This window comes from Venturia canescens, chromosome 1, assembly GCF_019457755.1.
Source record: "Venturia canescens isolate UGA chromosome 1, ASM1945775v1, whole genome shotgun sequence".
NCBI classification, from domain to species: Eukaryota; Metazoa; Arthropoda; class Insecta; order Hymenoptera; family Ichneumonidae; genus Venturia; species Venturia canescens.
Window position 1 is genome coordinate 23,048,146 of NC_057421.1, and position 16,749 is coordinate 23,064,894.

A 16,749-nucleotide genomic window follows, 5' to 3' on the forward strand; every position below is an offset into this window, starting at 1 on the left:
CCTCGTTTGCATCACTGAAATTACTTATTGTCCCATCGTAAAAAGCGTGCGGTAGACGTGGAAAAATGAAGATTTTGGGATTGAAAATAATGGCAAAGTGCTGGAATTCCTCGCTCCGACGTCATCGCGCACGCTTTTCGACGTAATTCCGCCGCGGGCGCTGCTGGGTCATTCATTCAACCTTCCAACCAGCATTAACAGCCCGAGGTGGCTCGGATTTCCTCTTTACACATACATTATTGTACACTAGAAAACGAACACATAAGCAAACGCGCTCACACACAGACGCACAAAGACATGCGCGAACGTAAGAGAGTTTGAAAGTTGAGTCAAGTTAGCGCATGATGAATCGAGGTTCGAAAGAACGAGGAGATGCGGTGGAGGATATGAATAAGTGGCGGCGGTTGTGATGGTGGCAGAGGTCCTGCGATGAGAGCATATCCTGGCCAGCCACGAAGCTTAATGGACAGTTCGCCACAAACTTTAATGCATCGCGAACTGCCGCAATGCTTTAACATTGCTCCTCCCATATCTCTCCTCACTCTCTTAACCACCTCGAGATCCTCTCGCCTTCTCGAGCTCTTCCTTATCCTAACACTTAGTTTTTACGTTTTATTCATCGCGTTCCGTGGCACTATTCTCTATTTCATTATTTCCGATCGGCGGGGCATGATCTTTTTGACTGGGGCAATCTTCGTTCTTGAGCAACGCGATCGATGACAAAATATGTGCGCGGTTTCTGCTCCATTTTCCGCCAGACTTTCTGCTTGTTACTTTCGTTTCCACTGGTGCTTTTTGCCCCTCGATGTTTTCCTGAAGTCGACGAGAACAAAGAAACAATAACAGTACACGTCCGAGGATATGCCCGCCCGCGACCGCGTTTCGTGTTCAATGCGACGCGAAGAGAAGAGAAAACTCGTTCCGTTCGGACTTCCTTCGTCTCGGTCTTTCTCCGTCTCTCTGCACGTCGCTGCACGCTGTGTACAACATTGCTGGATTCCAGACTGAACCCGGAGTGCAAATAAGTGAGGTACATTCGATACTCTCGTTCGTTTCATTCCGAGAGTATGACTGCTCGATGAACTTTTTTTACTCTTATTCTCTCGATCCATTCTCCTCCTTCGACGGCGGGTTTATCTTTTCTTGTGTATATACTTCTCGTATTCTCTGGCTCTCGTTTTATAAAACGGGCGGACGGGGAACGAGAGCTGTAGACCCGAAAGAAGGAAATGTACGCGCAGACACGAAGAACAACGACGAGAAAATAGATTTTCCCCCTGATGAGGTTGAATGGATAACAAGAAGAGAAAAGAAAGGGGGCAAAGAAGCCAGAGGGACTCGCTCTTTTCAACTCGGATTCCAGAAGATATAGGAAATGTTTTCAGTTGAACCGTGAAGAGGTCGCGCTGTAATGAATTTTTGTTCAAATAACATCCGAACGGAAGCCACTTCGTCTCTTTGTTTTTCATTTTCTCTAGAGGCTATTCCAACAGGCAATGATAATTCTCAACGAAAAAACATATGATTTGTAATTTCACTGTGAGACCGCTCTCCGAACGAAACGCTCGGTCTCGTCTACATTTGCACAGAGTTCCGTAAATTTCTTGTCTTTCCGTTACTATAATATCCACTGCGTACTACATCGAGCGTTGAAATTATCCATCATTCTCGAATGATTCCGCAACGAGAAAGTTTGCGGGACGGAGCTTTAAGCTGAAACATAGAACGATGATTGCAGCATGATATTCGATCAACCGAATGAAACATCAACGAAACACGAGCCGTCATCAATCAATAAATATGCCTCCGCCGTAATGGAAAGCAAAAAAGGGAAAAATGAGAGGAGAAAACTCTCCCATGAACCACCTGAAAGTGATGCAACGATGAATAAATAATTAAAGATTTAAACTCGTGTAACCGAATCGTATATTTCAGCTCATGCGATTGCGCGACACGTCAGTTATTCGCCGGAGTTTGAATTTACTTTATTGCGAAATTAATTGATATGACAAACGCTTGATATATGCGTAATTAAGCAAGTAAAAGGAGGAATATTCTGCGCGATTTCATATGCTGATTGGAACGACTGGGTCAGCTGAGGAAGTCGATAAATTAAGCCTCAGAAAAGATCAAGAAAACGAAAGGGTGTTCTGTCTGCCACGTTAATGCCTGTCTTGATGAATGTTACAAGCTGAGTATTTCTAAATACATAAACATACAAATATAATACAAGGTGCGCATTGTGGCTGAGACGCTGAGTTTTCATCCGGCAATTCATAAACTTGTGCATGGGCGCCATGACATTCATTCGCCAAGCGAAACAAGACTCATTTCGCAAGCGGTTATTTTATTACACGTTCAGGCTATTTACGCGAAGCTCTCTTGATCGGTGCGTATTAAATGGGAAGACCGTCTCTGTACAGTGCCAACGATGCTTACATATTTACACGCTCGTATGGAGTGGAATGTCTTTAAGAGCGTCAGTTGTTTCACGTATTTTCCAAAACATTTATACTTTGAAACGAAGAATTTTACGTTAGATCAAGCGAAATAGCAGCTCATTCATTTTTTCGTTAATGAAATTTGATATAAAAAGGTGAGAATCACTTGAACAAAACTGAGGATATTAAAATTCGAGTGAAGCTGTCCGAAATGAAGCGAAGCTCAGCCAGAGAAGGAACGTTGGCTATTATTCTTCCAAACTATTGGAGTTCACTTTGTTTACTATCACAACGAAAATCAGTGTAGATTTAACTTCAACGTATTTCTCAGTAGATTGCATACCTTTGTTGAATTTGAATGAAACCTTTTACGGGTTATTTTTCCAGCGTTTTTCACACGATTCTTTGAGTATTTTCTTATAGCCTCTTAATTGTGTTCTCCTTGCATCAAGCCGAATGGAGTGGACGCTGTGCTCCCACGATCGCGGCGTCTGCCTCGATGCTTCGGATAAATAAACAGCTACGCATTCGCTGAGCATTCGTCGCAACGGAGTGAGAAACCAAATTGTTCGGGAAAATCGGTGGCCACTTGTCTTCTGAGGAAGGTTTGTTTGGAAGACGGGAAAATGATACACACGTCCAAGCCGTTGTAAGGCACCATGGCAAAAGACGATTCCGTGGAACAAACGAGTGAGCCTCGAAGTAACCAGCAGAGGCATGAAAAATGAAGGTGAGAAAAAATAACGGATGAATGAGTAGATGAAATTGGAAAAATTGGAGCCCGAGAGTTTGTGGATGCTGAAGAATTTCAACAGCCGAAATGAACGCAGCGAGGCCTCAAAGGGTAGTTGACTCTAATCAGTGCCTGCTCCGAATGAGCTGCTTCATCGCAACGCAATTTGAAAAAGCAGATGCAGTTCTGCAAGCGCGTCAGTGATTGCCGCTGAGTTTCAAGGTACTGCAGCCATTTTTTGGCCCAGGAAGATGTGAAATCTCGTACTATCAGCCGAACATATCTCGGACGAAAGAACAGAGAAAACCGTACAGCAGGGAATGAAGGTAAATTTCATTTTGTAGGTGCATATGGTAGAGTACTGGCAGAAGATGCAGGAATGAAAAGGAGCGAAAGAACGACGGGGGGAGAGAGAGAGAGAGGATGAAATGAAGGAATGCGTCGAGGCGAGTGCAGCACGATCTTGAACTGTGGCTTGCTCGCTTGTTTTGACAGACACCGGGTAAGAAAGCTCTCTCCTGCCTGAGAAGAGGCTCTCGCGCTCGCTCGCCCTCTTTTCTGCGGGTACTGGATTTTTAATGTCTTTTTGTTTGCGCATCTTTACTCGTTATCCTCACTACTTATTCTGCATTTTCTTCCACACCATTTATTCTCCTAGTGCTTACTATATCCGCGCTGCTTCTGTCTTCTTCAGATGCCGGAGAATCCTTTTTTTTGCTGATCTTGCAGCGTCTTTCCCATCATCGTTTCCCCCTCCGCTACTTTCATCATCTTTTCTCTTCTTTATCCTGATACTGCTATTCTCACCCAACCCCTGATCCCATGATCTTTTTGTGCCCTTAGCTCGAGACAGAGCCTTTGCACCGTCCACCTTACAACACTCCCACTATTTTATTCACCTTGCCCTTTGTGGCCTTTCGTCCCGGCAAACTCTCGTTCTCTGTCCCTCTTTCTCATTCGATCACTCTCTACGCAGAGATTCGCGAGCTCGCGCGCATACATCCTCAGCCTCCCTTTCTCTCTCTCTCTCTCTCTCTCTCTCTCTCTCTCTTCATCCGCGTCTTTCTATCCTCCGTACCGCGTACGCACTGCTTGCATCCTGATGCTTCACCCGCCATGTTTCCCACTTACTTTTCTCGTGGGAGAAAGAGCGAGAGGGAGCAAGAGGTTCTTATGTTCTGCTGAGCGTACACGACGTACACGATCTTAAGATGGACGCGAAATGGCTGAAAACTTTACGAGAAAAATTGTACGCGCGGTGCATGAAATATGAAAATATATTTACCACGAGAATTTTTTTGGCTTTGTTCTGACGTGAAACTCAATGTTTTATGGAGCACTTTTATTATTTCCCCATGGATTAAATGTTTCGCAGCGATTTTCCAGTAAAAATCTGTAATATTTGTGATTATTCAAGGGAACTAGCGTCAAACCATTGAAATAATGGAACTTTCTATGGCCACCAATTATGTACAACTCGTAGAAAGATGAACCTGTATGTTTGAGTCAATTTCATGTGAAAATATTTGGAAAACCATATTTCGTTGATAACCCAAATACAGAGTTTGATTTAATTCTATAGTTGCATGCATTGACGCTGATCTATTCTGGTCGAATTGAAGAGAAGCTAAAAAAATGCTTTTCCGTGCTTTCGATGAAAAACAAAGTAACCGACAAAGATGCCGGCCATTTGATTTGTGCCCGATTCTGGGGTTAAAACCTATCAAGTCCGTCTATCTGGACGTGGCTTTCTTTTTATGTCTGTGATTGATAAAAAAATCATTTAATTGCTTGACAAGGTATGCTCGCGTCGCTCCTTCGATATCAACTTTCACCGGCATTGGCGTGGCCATCGATCCGTGATCGAGTGTCGCGTATAGTCAGTCACGAATTTCAATTTTATAGTTGAATAGGGGTCGCGGGTGGCCTAGCGACGCACGCTCAGTGCTCCTGGATACATAAAATTTGCGTAATGGCCGTTTGCCCGAACGGACAGAGCGAGAGAGAGAGAGAGAGAGAGAGAGAGAGAGAGAGAGAGAGAGAGAGAGAGAGAGAGAGAGAGAAAGAGAAATCTGGGAGAAAGACCCCCCTGAATACTGGACGAGTTCGTGTTTGTTTCTCTCTGAGAGCACAAGAGTCTCCCGTCGTGAGAGAAACGCATCGATTTTATCGTTCGACAAAGATCACAATTAATTGTACGACTCGAAGCAAAAATCCTCAAATTCTTTTCATTTCTCAAAGTACAACGCAAATAAGCTCAAATTCCGAGCTCTTCATCGTGGCGTACAAAAGAAGCAGCCCATTCTCGCAATGCATTATGGAGGTCAAATACAAGTTCTACGACTGCTGCGAGGTTGCGTTAGCCAAGATTCATAAAGAAAGAAGGAGAGTGAAGTGTAGAGAGCAGATAAAGTAAGTCTCAAAAAGCAGGAAAATTCAAATCCCTGGATGGAAAAAAGTAGAGCGAGTCAAGCTTCGTCGGGTGACCACAGGCACGCGCTAGTTTTACTGCAGCAGGAGCTCGGCTCGCATGGCATATCCAAAAAATAGAATATCATTTTAAAAAATAAAAAAATAAGGGCAACCGTATATTCACAACAGCGCCGCCAGCACGTTCGTTTCGCCACATACATGGCTAAAAGTCGCCAGAATTTTATTCAATCTTATTTTTTTTAACAGACAGCCAAGAAAAAAGCCCGTAATATAAATGCTAATAGATGGCGCCACTGGCGAGCGTGCATACATAGAAGACCGTTGTATATGCGACCAGCAAGAGTAAGAAAATAGTAAAATTTCAGGTAACAGGGCTCTGCCATAATACCTTGAACATGCACCCGTATATATGGATATACATGGACGCAACTCTTTGTTCGCCGTCCAACTTTTCATCGTTCACACGCCGAAGAGAGCAGTGCGCGCGTGAATCGCCCGGGCGGAGTCAAAAAGTTCGTACTGTGAGAAAACGTGAAAAGAGCCGGAAAAGCGAGTGAGAAAAGATTCGTATATACGTCTGTATCCGTATGAGCATAAATACGCGTTACAGTGCGAGTGCGCCAACAATGGGCGCGAGGAGAAATAAAAAAGGAGAGAGTGCGCGGTAAAAATGTACGGAAATGGTAGTCGGACCCCGTTTTTGCCCCCTCGTCGTGAAAAAATTAGGAGGAAGCGGCTCCATTTTTTTCGACTTTTTTTCCTTTTATCAACAGTACAGAATGCTTGAGAAAAATATTTGGAAAAATCTGAAATTGCTTGTCTGTATAGATCGTCGGAAGAAAAGGAGAAATAAAATCGGGTAGGAAAGTGATTATTTTTCATCCATTTTTTTGTTCTCTATGTGCTCTTGCTGGTTGTTTTAAAGCAAGAGATTAGCGAACATACTTTTGTATCCGCAAAAGTATATTCGCATGAATTTTGGTTACGAAGATTCGAGTGAGAGCTCATAAAGACAGCGCAGCGAATCAGCAAATGGGAGAATAATTCTTCTCGGCTCATCCGGGACGTCGTTGCCGTACAGATATACGAATTTGTATGTAAGTAGAAGCCAATGTTGCCGTTACGAGTTCGTGGCGAGCGAATCTCCATACACGTGAAACGTCAGAGGAAGCAGACCCCCGTGCCTCTTCCTTTTCTCCATTTCTTTTCTCAAGGCTCGCTTTGCACGCTCGTATAAACCTGCTCGCGAGGCTCATAAAATCCGCGGGTTTTTCGCGCCCCGAGAGTTCTCGATGACGAGAACTTTCGAGACGCGAACGTGCGCATTACACCGAAGGGAATCGGACTCCAGGAGGGAGAGAGAGAGAGAGAGCGCGAGAGAAGAGCGCGATAAGATTATTACTGCTGAATGTATTTCTATTGCAATGGTCATGAATAAAGGGGAACAGGATTGGCGAACTGTCTACGAGACTTGCCGCATCTCTAGCCGCATCCCAAAAGGAATAGAGGGAAGGACTGGCGCGAAACGCCAGTCTCATGCCATGTACATTCAGCGTGTACAGCGTACACGCCGATGACTTTGTTTTTCTATTCTTCTGTTTATATCGAGGGAAGAAGTAACTCGAAACGAGGGGAGCTCGGACTCCTGTGGCGCGTGACATCGTACGCGTAACAAGAAAAATATTTTATCTCGCGAAGAAGCGTTTAAAATTTAAAAAAAAAAAAAAAAAAAAAAAAATCATTAATGAAGAGAACACAGAAAGTTTTGAGGAAATCATCGTCATATTCTCAATATTTTAACGAGTCACTGCGCACTCACATCAAATCGATTATATGTTTATGAGAAAACGAGACGAAAATTTCCGACGATCACTCATCGCGGAAGTGGAGCCATCGCTTATACAAATCTCTGGAAATCGGTTCATTTCGACTGATATAAACGACGTTCCAAAATGCTCGTGTTCATTCTCCTGAGCTGAAGGAACGGAGGGAAGGAATGTTCTAAAATAATCTTCCATCCGATGGAAATAAAAACAAACAAATTCCTGAGCGATTCCAGATAAATATGTGAAGCTTGAAAAAGGCAATAAATGCCAGGAAATTTAGTCGTTCGCGACAACTAACGAGATTTGAGGACGGGCAGCCCCCGCGAGGTAAGAATCGTGACAACGCATAAACGAAATAATCCGCTCGTGAATGCCCTCCAACCTGTTCGTTGTCACGAATCGATGCGATTGTCCGAATTTCGTGAACGCGATACTCGGATGCGCGATCACGTAAGCTCAGCGGGTGGAAAATCGGTGGTTTTTGACAGGCCGGAAAAAAACATTTTGACTTGTTTGCTCGGGGGCTGATGAGAAAAGTCTCTGGAATGTGCGCGAAGAGTTATGCGGGATACGAACCGGTGGAGCTCCAAAAGAAGAAGAAGAAGCAACGGGGCAGAGCCTCGTATTCCGTGGGATTTTGAAGCTAATAGTTTTTGGCGGCACGGGTGGGCCACGCCTCGGGAGGGATGCAAGTTTTTCCTAACCAACGAGAGAAATGTTGCGTTAAATGAAGAATAAACTCGCAATGTTTGAGGTTCGAAGCGACATAAAAGTACGAATGTGAAACAAGAAAAGAAGGTAAACCCCGTGATTCTTTACGACGGTGTACGCCTTCGGGGTTGGCATCCAAAATACAAGATGAAACATCGAATCCTAGATAAGTTCAGGTAGAAAAGCATAAACGCGAAGGAAGAAAGGAAGAGGAGGCGAAAGCTTGGTGTGAATAATTCCTAATAGGACGTGCGGCATGGTCTCATTTGATTTGTGACACGAGGCTGTCTCGTCGAAGGATATGCGATATACGCGGCGGGATAATGTGGTTCAATGGAACACAATGGGCCTCATCGAAATGTCAATTTGTCAGGCGGAACTCCAGCGTTGTAGTAGCGGACTGGGATCCGATGAGAGTTTCATCGCTGAGCATTAACGAAGCAGAGCGGGATCAATAAGCGACGGTGAATGGGGGAGGGGCGGGCGGCAGTTTTTTCCTCTGCATCAACGGTCCCATGGATGGTATCTATTTCCGAGACATAAAAAATGCTACGCTCCTGTAGCGCGCGAGGTAGTTCCAAGGGAATGGAGAAAAAATGTGGGGAATGGTCGTGAACGAAGAGGACCCTTCGTGCCGAAGGAGCACGCGAGTCAAAAGCGAAAGGGACGAAGAGTGCAAGAGAGAGAGAGAGAGAGCAATGAAAAAATGAGAAAGAAAGTAAGAAGGATGAAAAAGGGAGACGAACCGAGAGCTAAAACTCGAAGCGGTGGTATAAACAGGGCTAAAGGGCGAGGGTCTTTGCGAGGACTCGGGCAGGTACCTTGCGCGCCACAGTCCAGCTTTCCTCTACGTATGTAACCCAAGAGACATTAATATTTAATGCGATTCGACTCGGTTACCCTCCGGGACAACGTAACATTTTGGAATCGGCTGGTCTTCACCTATACCGAGTACGAGCAGGATCTTTCATCCTCCATCCTCACACTCGGAGTAGTATCAAGATGGTAGAGTATTTCCAGCACACGATGTGTCTTATAATACCTCGTAAAGTTGCCCGTAAAAAAATAAAATTGCACTTCCACTGATACGACACACTAACATTCCATTTCCCAGAAGAGTATCACACCCCCCTTCGAAACATTCCTTCTAAGGATCTAACAAGTAAGTAACTAAGTAAGTAAGGAAAAATAAACAATTCCGCGTTGTTTTCACGCGCCACGGGCTTTTTCTATGGTCTCGACCCGAGGATACTCCCCCAGTTGAGAAGGAGCCGCTCTTTGGCTCCTTCACCGTCCATGGAGTAAGAAATTATCCGAGGCAAAAGATTTCCTCTCCTTGGGTAGAAGAATCTATGCACTGGAACCTGATTTTTTGTACACTCGAACCTGCGTAGCCGCGCTAACAAAGGATCTCCATTAGTGTGAACCGTCGTGCACCATATAAAATAACCTTTGCTGTTGAATTTGTCAGGTCATCATAGCGAAGGGAAACGGAAGCGTGTGAGACCATTGATGACCCACGTGCCCAACAAACCCATGTAAATATTGGTCAAAGTTGGAAAACTTCGTTTGACAACTGGTTTTGGTAAGCATCGGTTATTAAGCGGCATTGCGATGACATAAAGTTTCCTATAACGAAGCCAAGGGAAAGGTTTAAAGACGTCCAAGGGAATGTATCACGTTACGTACAAGACATAAAATGTATCCGAGGCCGCCATAAAAAAGGAGAGAAAACATTTGAAGGGCTGAGCCGAGGGGGTTTTGAAAGTAGCCAATTCCATGCAGATCGACTGGAACGTTGAACGAGCTTGTTAACCAGAATAATATAAATATTGGATGGGTTTCCACAATGCGAGGTATGCGAGTTGGTTTATTGGTAATCTTGATGTGAATTGGAGCGAGCTCGGTCCCAAATGATTTTGCCATAACCACTGCCTCCATCGCGTTGCCTTTGCGTATCAGAATCGATACTGGATCTTGGACCATCCATCGAGAACAGTTACTGAGCGTAATGGTTGCGCATAAGGCTCTGAATTAGAAAGTCTTGCGAGTTCTTTTCTCGGAAAGCTAGATTACAATGTTGGGCGTTATAAAATATATATTTTTGTGGAATGTTGAAAATGATGAGTGTCAGTGCCAGTTGGTACGATAAATGTGGAGAGCATGGCGCTGCTAACGAGTTATCAACGGGTTCAGAGAGACAACCCACCGCATGATTGGTATATCGCTCGTAAATCTAATGTTTCATTAGACCAGTGGTTGTTTACGTGTGCAGATATAATTTGCTATAAGCAGCAGCAGCAGCAGCAGCAGCAGCGGCACCGTACGAAACGTGCTTCGTTACGTAGCGTAAGCCTGCGAGGCTATTTCGAGCGCGCGATCAACAAACTATTCCTCCACATCGTGAATATTGTATAGAAAAAAGGGATACGTACACAAGGAGACGAAGAGGGGGATAAATGTGAGATGGCGAGCTTAACTTATGGGCTGGTCACTTCATGCTGACGCTTCGAAAAGCCCGGGGCCATTACGCTTCTTGATAATTATTTGAAAACGACAATTTTCTCAGAATAAAGGTTCACCTGACACGCGATCGTCTTTGCGTATATCTGTGAGAGAGAGATTGAAAAATTGGGGCTTCGAGAAACACTCCGTACTTGGCCGATGTAATAACGCGCGGGATAAATAAAGCAAAACAAAAGGATGAGGAGGAATGTCCCTCATTCTTTTTACGAGTTTTATATAGTGTCCTCGTTATTCGGTGTTCAATGTGAAAAGAGAAGAATGAAATAAAAGGAAGATCTGTGTATAGGAAAGAATGAATGGACGCGCGTATCGCTGGGATACACAAACGAAAAATAAAACGAATAAAATAGCCTACAACCTTCCACGCTTGCGGCCGAAGGTTCCCAAACTTTTTATGACTCCCGCAATGTTTCCTCCCCCTCCAACTTGGCAACTCGCGATCTTCTACCTGCCGCGTCAATTAGCATTTTTCGTGCTCGTTCATATAGACGGCAGGATCAAAGCAAAATATATATGTGTAAACACTGCATATAGTTATACGTGCATAGCATACTTACAAGGAACATCACTTTGGTGTCCCCCTCCGATTTTCTTGAAACTGCTGTATGTGAAAGAGCATTCGAAAGTAAGAGACACGTATTTTTTTTTATCGGCGGAAAAACGGTTTTAAGGGGTGAAACCACCCTTGAAAGTAAGGCATGTCAGGGGGTGATTTTGCAGTTTCACCAGCAAGCACTCAACTGATTTTGATAAAACCAAAACCAAAATGTTTCTTATCTGAAGTGATGAAAAGTTCACCCTGTGCACGAAAAAAAAAAAAAAAAACAGGGGGTTAACCACCCTTACATTCTTATATATCTCACGCCACAATAAAAAGGAACGAATATGAAGGAATGAAACGGGTTCTATTTCCATGAAAACATGAAAATAAAGTTCACGTGTTTTTGCATTTTTGCAAAATAGCAGTCTTAAGGGGGTGAACTACCCCTTTTTTGAATTTTCGTACCGTAGGTGGTTTATTTCTGTTTTACATGTTTTTGCTGATTCGAAATATTATAATAGTTTCGAATCAAGATTTTCTGACGTATCGAAGTCAATACAAGACTCTGAATGGGTGAATCTCCCCCACTCGATTTTCCTCTTTATTCGCTATTTCAAAATTTCTCCCTGCATTTCGTTCAATTTGGTTGCTCTGCATCGAAATTACAAATTTAATAATTTTAGGAACATATAAAACTCGTATTGACCTGGATGGTGTCGGTTTGGCGGGGGGGGGGGGGGGGGGGGGAAGTTCTCACAACTACTTTTTCGGTGATCATAGAAAGCTTGTAAACTGCACGTAAATGAATAGGTACCATGCTACAGATAAAAATGCCTCTATAAAACACTTTCATAACTTTGGCGGAAAAATAGAGGCGTAGACATATGATCCCGGTGTTTGTGCTAGATAAAAATGTTATCAAGTAGTTATGATCACCTGATATTTTTGGCATTCTCACACACCGAATAACATTAGTCATTCCGAATATTCTTGAGTCATGCATCAGATAAAAACGTTATCAGGCATCGTGAGATTAATAAATATTTTTTTCTTTCGATACTTATTTTCGAAGGCGGTAACCATTAGCATTGTACTAGTGCATTTTTGAGTGAGCTCCAAATCGTGCGTGCTTTTTCTGTGCTTTTGGTGTATTGTGCCTACTACTTTTACCAGCATGAAAGTCAACCCAATCAACGTTATCAAATTGTTACTGGCTACATTTGAAGCTATGAACATTGCACAAACTCCTGTTAATAATGCAGAAATAGAGATGAAGGAGAATTTCGAAAAAATTTTAATCGATTCTATGCAAGATTACAACGGGATTGAGATGATACAGGAAGAAACTCTTGATTTTCAAGAACCATTTAAAGAGTTCGAAGCAATTGCTGTTGAAGATATGATATGGCAAAAGGATGATGATGTCGATTCCGACGCTTGTTCTGGTGACGATGAGCTGAGCTATGATTATAAAAAAAAAGCTGTTGAATATTGGAGATCTGGTAAAAAAAAGAATTACAGTGTTGAAACCGTCAAACAAAAATACAAATCTGTAAAATCCATACGGCAGTTACGACGCTGGGCACAACAACTGAACAAGGGTGGTACATATAAAGAAAAACTTGCTCGAATTTCTGAATACACATTACGGAATATGAAAACTGCTGTAGACGCGGGTGTCATTGTTCATGATATTGACCTTCGAAAGTGGGCTCTACAGGCACAGAAAGAAATAGGCCATGAAGATATACGATTCAAAGCTTCTCATAACTGGCTATGGAAATTTAAGAAATCGCATCGCATTGTTTCCAGAAAAATTAATAAATTTATAACGAGAAAAACTGTGGAGGAAGAAGCGCTTCTGCAAACAAATGCGGACAAATTTGTTCAAGATGTTAAATTACTAATAGAAAAGTATGGGTCAAGTAATGTATATAATTCGGACCAAAGCGGTTTTCAACTGGAAATCCATTCAGCACGAACTTTAGCGATGGAAGGATCGAAAAAAGTTGAATGCGTTGTACAATCAGTGTCTTCAACGACCCATAGCTACACGATTCAGCCAACAATAAATGCCAACGGGAAACTACTTTCTCCACTTTTCATAGTATTAAAGGAGGCAAAAGGTGAATTTGGACCGAGAGTAACGAACGAATTGTTTAAGCCAGATAACGTCATAGTAACAGCATCGAAATCTGGGAAACTTACTTCCGGTGCGTATTATCGTTAAGGGTGCATCAACTTTTTCCAAAATATAGTTATAAATATATAATTTGTTATATGTTTACAGATCATTTTAAAATTTGGATGGAAAAAGTTTTTTTTCCGAATGTTGGAAGTGACAATGTATTACTGATTGATTCCTGGAGTGGACACTGCCCCAAAGTTGTACGTGAAGCCACCCCTCATGATAAAAAAATCATCACAATGATTATCCCAAAAGGTACAACTGGAAAAATTCAACCGCTTGATGTATTTGGATTCAGGATATGGAAAAATTTTGTACGACATTTTTCAGATAGTGTTCTATTAGTGGATGCTGATATAAATTTACATTTGAGGAATAATATAATCAAACTGCAATCTTTGGCCCACAATCAATTGTCATCTCCACGCTATATCAATCTTTTCAAATATTCATGGTTTAAAAGTAATTATATTACGGAAAAACCGGAATATTTCGAAAATCCTGTTGATTTTGGGTTCGGTCAATCAAAAACACACTGTGAAATACCTGGTTGCAATAATATAGCGATTATAAAATGTGCATGGTGCAAAAAATCTTTGTGTTTGAAACATTTTTTTGATGAATATCATTATTGTACAACGTATGAGCCATAATTGCTGGAAATGATAGGTTTTATTATATTTTATTTCGATATATGTACTTATCTAATAAAATCCGATTCTATACTATGAGACGGTTAATGAATTGTTAATGTGTATTGAAGTTTCATTTAAAAAATGTTCGTTAGTAAACAAGATCAACAGCATAGACTTATTCAGACTTCAAAGTTGAATCGTAGTAAATATCAAATGGCTCCCCTCCTCCTTCCCTTGCCCGCCAAGATTGAGGTCAATACGATCATTATACGTTCCTAAAATTATTGAATTCGTAATTTCGATGCAGAGCAACCAAATTGAACGAAATGCAGGGAGAAATTTTGAAATAGCGAATAAAGAGGAAAATCGAGTGGGGGAGATTCACACTTTCAGAGTCTTGTATTGACTTTGATACCTCAGAAAATCTTGATTCGAAATTATTATAATATTTCGAATCAGCAAAAACATGTAAAACAGAAATAAGCCACATACAGTACGAAAATTCAAAAAAGGGGTAGTTTACCCCCTTAAGACTGCTATTTTGCAAAAATGCAAAAACATGTGAACTTTATTTTCATGTTTTCATGGAAATAGAACCCGTTTCATTCCATCATATTCGTTCCTTTTCATTGTGGCGTGAGAAATATAAGAATGTAAGGGTGGTTAACCCCCTGTTTTTTTTTTTTTTTTTCGTGCACAGGGTGAACTTTTCATCACTTCAGATAAGAAACATTTTGGTTTTGGTTTTATCAAAATCTGTTGAGTGCTTGCTGGTGAAACTGCAAAATCACCCCCTGACATGCCTTACTTTCAAGGGTGGTTTCACCCCTTAAAACCGTTTTTCCGCCGATAAAAAAAAATACGTGTCTCTTACTTTCGAATGCTCTTTCACATACAGCAGTTTCAAGAAAATCGGAGGGGGACACCAAAGTGATGTTCCTTGTTAGAAATATGAAGGTGCAGTGTAATCGATCCAAGCGTGGGGCCTTAGAACCTACAACTGTATTTCATTCCGCTGGTCATTAAAACCGCGTATGTTATACGACACAATAATTCAAAAATAACAACAACGATAATGACGCGGTCGTTAACGAAAAATAGAACAAAGTTGTTGCGGAGAAAAGCTCTCGTGTATCTGTCCAGCACAAAATTTCAGGGCCTGTTCGAAACTGGCTTTAAGGGCACACTAGATGTAGGTAAAAACGAGCACGATGATGGCCGATTTAATGAAGACACTTCTCCGGTGTCTTTATACTGCGGGAGCTTTTAATGACTTTTTTTTGTCCGTATCAAGCTCGTCCAAAGCCCCCAGGGGACTTGCGAGGCCCAATTAACGAAAAGAAATATTGGTCGACTCGAAAAACGGTTACAATGATGAAGCGTCGCACTTTGACAAGGTACGAAGCTGCTTGTGGCCTCTTGGAGAAGGTTCCTAAATCATTCGGAACCTCGCTCCAATCAAAAATGAATTCATTTATTATTGAAATCTTCGATCTCAAAGTACTTCGCGGCGAAAGCGAATTTATCAGGGGGAAAATCGTACAGTCTTCGTCGACACTGGAAGGAGAGAAAAGCACCGTTTCCAGAGGGCTTTTTTTCGAGTGGGTTGAATTCAATGAGACTGAATTGCTCGTTATTAAACTTAGTTCGACAGCGATCGTTCCATTTGTATAATGAAAAGAGAAATCATTTTTGCTAAATTTCAATAGATCTGCATGAGATTGAATGCTTCCAAAGATTCGAGGCTGAAAATCGTATGAAAATCAACGAGGATTCGTTGATGAGATTCAAATATGCCGCTGGATTATTGAGACATTTCGGTATTAATGGTCGCGACTTCCAGTTTTCTCTCGTTTCGCAGCATCACACAGCAAAAACGTAAAATCTCTTTTTCGTGGTACACGAAAAAGAATAGAAAAAAAAGTGATCACGCTCATTGGGCATTGCTACGAGAAAACTGCTGCTTAAAAAATGCATAGTTTTCGCCCATACACAAAATTTATGTGCGCGCATACATGCAAGGATTACAGGCGCGCGTTAATGCATTTCGACCATTTAATTATTCCTTCCTTTCCACGGTCGATCGCTCGTGAGCGCCTCTGGCATATTAATCGTATGCTAATCGAATGGCTATGTTAATAGCTCTGGTAAGTTGGCGCCGATTTATTAGAGGTGCAGAGTTCTCCTTTTCTCTGCCTCCTTCTCCCTTTCTCTCGCCGGAATCCAACACACGAACAGCTTCAATTATTACAACCCCGACTCTCTCTCTCTCTCTCTCTCTCGGATCGCAAACCCTACAGGTTCACGAAACACGTTGATACAACCGTTGGAAGGATGAACAAGGACGAGTCAAATTATTTCATCGAAACTTTTATAATGCATACGCCCTTCTGCTGACGCTGAGAATCCTTCGATTCTGTCATCGCCTCCATTCACAACGAAATGAATTATATTTTATGTACGTACTATTAATAAGTTTTTCAATTTCATTCTACCGTAGCAAGATAATTTATATTCGGAAACCAACTAGAATATAATCGTCAATAAATTACTTCGCGATGATTTGTAATGCGGTATTAAAATAATTTCGTGACACGCAAGGCACAGCTTTTTTCAATGCTCGTTGATCAATACCATGCGACTTGGTAGAAGGCAGAATCGATTAAATGAATTTGATAGAATTTTGGTTGACGAAGGGCGGAGGCCCTTCATCAA

General features: G+C 42.0%; 1 protein-coding gene across 2 annotated transcripts in view; it reads right to left on the bottom strand.

The window, feature by feature from the left end:
* The window catches only part of sli (slit guidance ligand), a 301,634-nt gene that overhangs the window by 252,552 nt on the left and 32,333 nt on the right, over window positions 1-16,749 (bottom strand). The window lies entirely within an intron of this gene.